Below are 5,530 nucleotides of genomic sequence, written 5' to 3' on the forward strand. Positions count from 1 at the left end.
AACTCAAAGTGTTTGTAACCCAAGGTACCACTGTAATTAGCTGTCAACTATTGCAGTGTTTCCCAACCGGTGTTCCGCGGCACACTAGTGTGCCGCGAGATGTTGCCTGGTGTGCCGCGAGCGAGTCCAAAAAAGGTTGGGAAACACTGGTTTCTCTTTCAAAAAGGAAACGTGGGTTAAAGCGGCGACGCCGCCTCCCACTCACTTTCCTGCTCTGGCTTCCCTAACAGTTTTCCGAGTTGCGTCACAGGATCCAGCCCCCTTTTCCACATGTGACACGGGGCTGGAGGGAGGGAAAGAGGGCTTTACGTCGCGCACAAAGGCAGCCTCCTAGAAGCGCTCTGGGCCGGCGCCGTTTCGCCGAAGGCGCCGGAGGACCCCCACCCTCAGCTCCTTCAGAAAGGAAGCCCCGCCCCTCGGCTCCCTACGCCGCCAGGCAGCTCAGCTGACTGACGAGGACGTTCTGCGGCGGCGGCCGCCGCACAACCACCGCAGTTGCTGGCAGCGTCCGCAGCGCAATAAGTAACAGCGCCTGGTGCTGCCAACTCTTTCTCTCTCCCGCCCCGCCCCCAAGCTCTCGCGCGCCCCGCGTCAACATCGCCGCGCGCAGCTTCCCGAGCTCGAGGCCAGCCGCTGCATGCACGCGCCGGCTCGTCATCGGCTCCGGTTGTTGCCTTTCTCCGCCGAGGTCGGTGGACCCCGAGCCTAGGCTTCCTTCCCGCACCCCGCTTTCCGAAGACCGCACACCAGTTGGGCCAGTACATATTCCCCTCCCGTGACTGGAGCGGAATAGCCCTTTCTCTTCTTCCCCAACCCTTGTCGTTGGAGGAGTCCCTCAGTCCCTCGCTTTGCTGCCTCCTCCCCACCCCCAAAGCTTGGAGGTTCCCCGGCAAGGGGGAGGGAAAAAAATTGAAAGTTACACTTTTGTGCGTCCCTCCCGGCGTGACGCTGCGCGCTGACGTCACGGGGCTGTAATGGTGGTGTGCCTCGAGATTTTTTTCATCAAACAAGTGTGCCTTTGCCCAAAAAAGGTTGGGAAACACTGAACTATTGATATCCATTCCCTCTTTGGAAATTACTGAATTCTTTGCCACAGCAATTTCTCTCTGGCAGGGAGTTCCATACTTCAGCTTTCCTCAAGCTAAATACAGACATTGGCTGTATTTCCCCCCTTTTCTGCAAAATCTGTTCCATAAGCTTTACCCCACCAGCACATCTTTGTCTTTTACTGTTCCTTTCCTTCATGCACTTTTCACATTCATTTTTCTCCTATGGCAACTTAATTCTCATCTCCTTCTTCTGTATTCCCCCATATTTAAAATATTTTTTGAGACAGTGGAGAAATACCTTATCTAAGGTATCGTGTAAAAAGAACCTTCCTTCTCTTTTTCTAATTTCTTTCACTACTACCTCTGGCCCTGCTATTCCAAGTTGTGTTCCATAGTGCAAAAAAGTGAGGTTGCCCCTTTGGGATGGGGAGCATGGATGTGAAAAGGACTGAAGTCTCTGGCAACAACATTTATGCACCTGAGATTCAGCCCTATTATGGCTGAGACTGGAATATTGATGCATGAAACAGTTGTCTATGGTTGAGGGGTGTGAGAGATGCTTTTTCCATTAAGACTGCTGTTTGCCATCTGTTCTGGCACTGAGATTGCCTGTTCCTCTACCCCAATCTGTGCTGTTCTTAGATGCCTCATTGCCTTTTTCTTGCATATTTCCTGTGTCCCAAGAAATGTGTAGCGAGTGTTTTGTAGAGTGTAATGGGAGCTTGAAGACCCTGCCAAAGGGAAGTTTGGCAGGAGGTCAGTTAAGATGCCAAGTGTTTAACCACTGATTAATAAGCTTAGATTATGCGTTGATTATTCTATCATGGCTTCTTGTAGATATGCTGACAGACCCCACCCTGCCTCTGCATCTTAAAGCTGAAATATCACTGCATACTGTACCAGCTCACAATTCTGGTGATCAGCAAGTCACCATGTGCCAGCTGGTTCCTTCTGTATAACAAGATATATTGCAGCTCCAGGCGGTGCAGCCAAGTTCTGGGAGTGCCCAAATGTGACTTTTCAGGGACAAGGCTGCAGCACTCTGCACATGCTCGGAGCACTACTTTTGCCCATTGTGGCGAGGTCATACGGGAGCGCAGACACCCCTCCGGCCTAAATGGAGCTCTCTTAGGATCTGTGCCGGGTTAAGGAGGGCGAGACGTGACTCTTAATTCATCCCCATCCCGCGATCGCGTCCTTCTGCCGCCTTCGTTTTCTCTCTGGCAAGAGGAAGTGGCGCTCGTGTTTCCCGGATGCAGCGTGCAGGACAGGCCTGGCGGACAAGTCGTGACTGCTCTGAGGCTGATCTTCCTGGCTTCCCAGCAGCGTCGTGAGCGGCCTCCCTGGGGAGGGGGAAGCTCTTCCTCGGCCTCCTTCCTCCGATCTTGGAGCCTGGGTTAGAGACGTCAGGCGGCGGCTGAGTCCCCTTGAAGCAGCATCATTAGGGAAATCCTCGCGTCTAAGGGAAGCGGGCCTAATCTGCTGATCGGGCTCTTTGTATTTGCCTGGATCACGAAGCCCTAGTTCCCCCTTGATGTCGGGATGACTGACAGACCGACTCCCGCGTTTAACGTTTGCTCATTGCTACTCCGTCTTCCAGTCTCTCCCCTTTCGGTCAGCCACTTTCAGAAAGATAAGAAGCGCGATAGAAGCAGGAGGAGAGATTGCTGGCTTGTTTCTGTTCTCATTACAGTGGTACCTTGGGTTACAGAAGCTTCAGGTTACATATGCTTCAGGTTACAGACTCCGCTAACCCAGAAATAGTACCTTGGGTTAAGAACTTTGCTTCAGGATGAGAACAGAAATCGTGCTCCGGCGGCGCGGCAGCAGCAGGAGGCCCCATTAGCTAAAGTGGTGCTTCAGGTTAAGAACAGTTTCAGGTTAAGAACGGACCTCCGGAATGAATTAAGTAGGTAACCAGAGGTACCACTGTATTATTATATCACCATAGAATTGTAGAGTTGGGAGGGACCACGGGGGTCATCTAGTCCAACCCTCTGCAATACAGGAATCATTTGCCCCATGTGGGGCTTGAACCCACGACTCTGACATTAAGAGTCTCATGCTCTATCAACTGAGCTCTCCAATCCAATGTTTTTCCTTTTGTAATTTTATGTTGCGAAAGATCTCTCAATGTCTGAGATCTACAATAATACCTGATAAAAACATGATAGCAAAGTTGCGGCGTGCTTCCCTGGGGAGCATTCCAAAAACGAAGGGGCTACCGCAGAGAAGGCCATAAAAACCACGCATTATAGCATAAGCTTTAGTGGACTGAGTGCATCTGATATGATGAAGTGGACTGGACTCCACCAAGCCTTATGTCACAACCAATGCGCTCGCCTTTAAGGTGCCACAATAATCTTCATTGGCTTTTGCGGCAGGAGACTACCCCGCTAGAAGCTGGAAAGTAACAATATATGTTGTATTAAGAAGGACAATGGATGATTTCCAGCCAATCTGGCTGAAAGCATATTTTTTACGGGGCAGACGACCATTCTTTTAAGGTTGCTGCCACTTTCGGGTTTAATTTTCATGGGGGACCCAGTCGGAATCGGATTCACAGGACAAGGGCGCCTCTAGATTCGCAGCATAGCGCCTGTAGTTGGTGTGTCGTGTGGACGTAAATAAAAGGCCAAGAGGTTGTATTTCATACGGTGGAACTCTTCCAAACTGATTCGTCTGAGTGTAAACAGCATGATGATCTCAAATACATCATGCAGAACAGTCTCCTAAGACTATCAGCCTTGCCTTCCTGAGTCGCACCGTGTAGTCCAAAATAGTCTGAGGAGAGCAGGCTGAAGCCAGCTCCCCAAAGCTAAGTGGCAGAACACAAAGTAAGTCTACTCCTGCTCCTGCGTCGTCCCCTACCCGCTCACCCCGATTCCTGGACTGATTTAAAGAGCCCTTGTTCTGTAAAGGAGCTGCGGCAGCCTTAAAAAGAAACCTTGAGCGCATCCCTAAGTCATGTCAACGCCTATTAATGACCCCCGGAGTCACTTCCACTTTCCATCCTTTTATTTCAAGGCAGCTGGGACGGGAATGCTATATCTGCATCGATCCCGAAGGGAGGTAATTACTCCGCAGTAGTTAACCGGGAGTACACTTAAACTGCTTCCCACCGATTTGAGATAAATGCACCGACACAAAAGGGCTTCCATGTATTCCAGATTAACTGTAGCTGCTTTTCGCCTAGTTCGATGCAAATGAGAACGCGCCTTGCACACATACGACTCTATTGAAAGGGGAGGAAATTTGGTTTGGAAATGTGACATTTACTGCTCATCGATGCTCTGTTAAAAAGAATGGGACGCACATCCTGCTAATACGTGCTTAGGATCCGAGAGGATAGACGGGAATAAAAAGGCTCTATTTGCTTTTCTTCCATCCATCAGCGCCTCTGAACTTTATGGATCTTAGCTCCGCCAACTCAATTCTGCATCTATATCCAGTGATCGTTCTGAGCACCTTCCCCAACCGAGCGCCTAAATGCCCCCCTCCGGGATATTAGCCCATCTCCTTCCCATGAAAAGGTTACATATTTGACGGGTTATTAAAAAATAACCATAACTGCGCACTTCAATGAGCCTTTATTCCTAAATAGCACCCCCACCTCTGATTTCCTTAATTGCCCCCACTTCCCTCCGTCGAATATCAAATTAAACCAGCAAATATCGCTAGTTTATGCCCACACGTTTTATTTAATTCTTTATTTATTGGCTAGGGAAGGATTTTTTTATATCCCTTCCCTTTGTTTACCCAGTTGTACCAGACATGCTGCTCCCCTCAGCCATTTAGTTACACGCTCGCACACTTCTCCCCCCTTTCAATATCTCGATCCATTTTATTTTGGCTCATTAAATTAAATTAAGAGCCGAGTAGGTGTTCCATATTTAATGCCGGGTGTGCGGTGGAGGCGGGTGGGCGGGTGAGGGGGGGGGGCACGCAGAGGAAGCCGGTGGGGGAGAATCGTAACCACCAAGAAAGCTGAAAGAAAAGATCGTTATTCAAATGTGGGCAGTCCTGGCGAATATTTTATTCCTCCTCTTCCCTCCCACGTTCCCCCCCCCCTCTGTCTCTTTTTAAAGCGCATCTGAACGCGCGCCCCTGCGCGGGGGCGCGCGCACACCCGTCTAAAAAAGCAATCCGGCATGCATTCCAAAGTCCCTCTCTCTGCATATCCCTGCAATAATTTTCCGCTTTCCTTCGATAAAATTGCCAAATAATAATGAATCATTTCATAAATAATGGGTTTAGGGGCTTATCAGGGCAGGCGGGCCACTGCGAGCGCCTTATCTCTCTTGGCCACATTGCTCCGGTGTTCCGCTCTCCATACTAAATAGGAAACTGGACGTGATGTGGGAAGGAGATCCCGGCGCTGCGAAGCCACCCAACACTCTCTTTCTCTTTTCTCCTTTTTTTTTTTTTTTTTTTTTTGGCTTTATCTTTTTTCTTTTTCTTTTTCTTTTTTTTACTGTAGA

Source organism: Podarcis muralis, chromosome 5 (genome assembly GCF_964188315.1).
Source record: "Podarcis muralis chromosome 5, rPodMur119.hap1.1, whole genome shotgun sequence".
NCBI lineage: Eukaryota > Metazoa > Chordata > Lepidosauria > Squamata > Lacertidae > Podarcis > Podarcis muralis.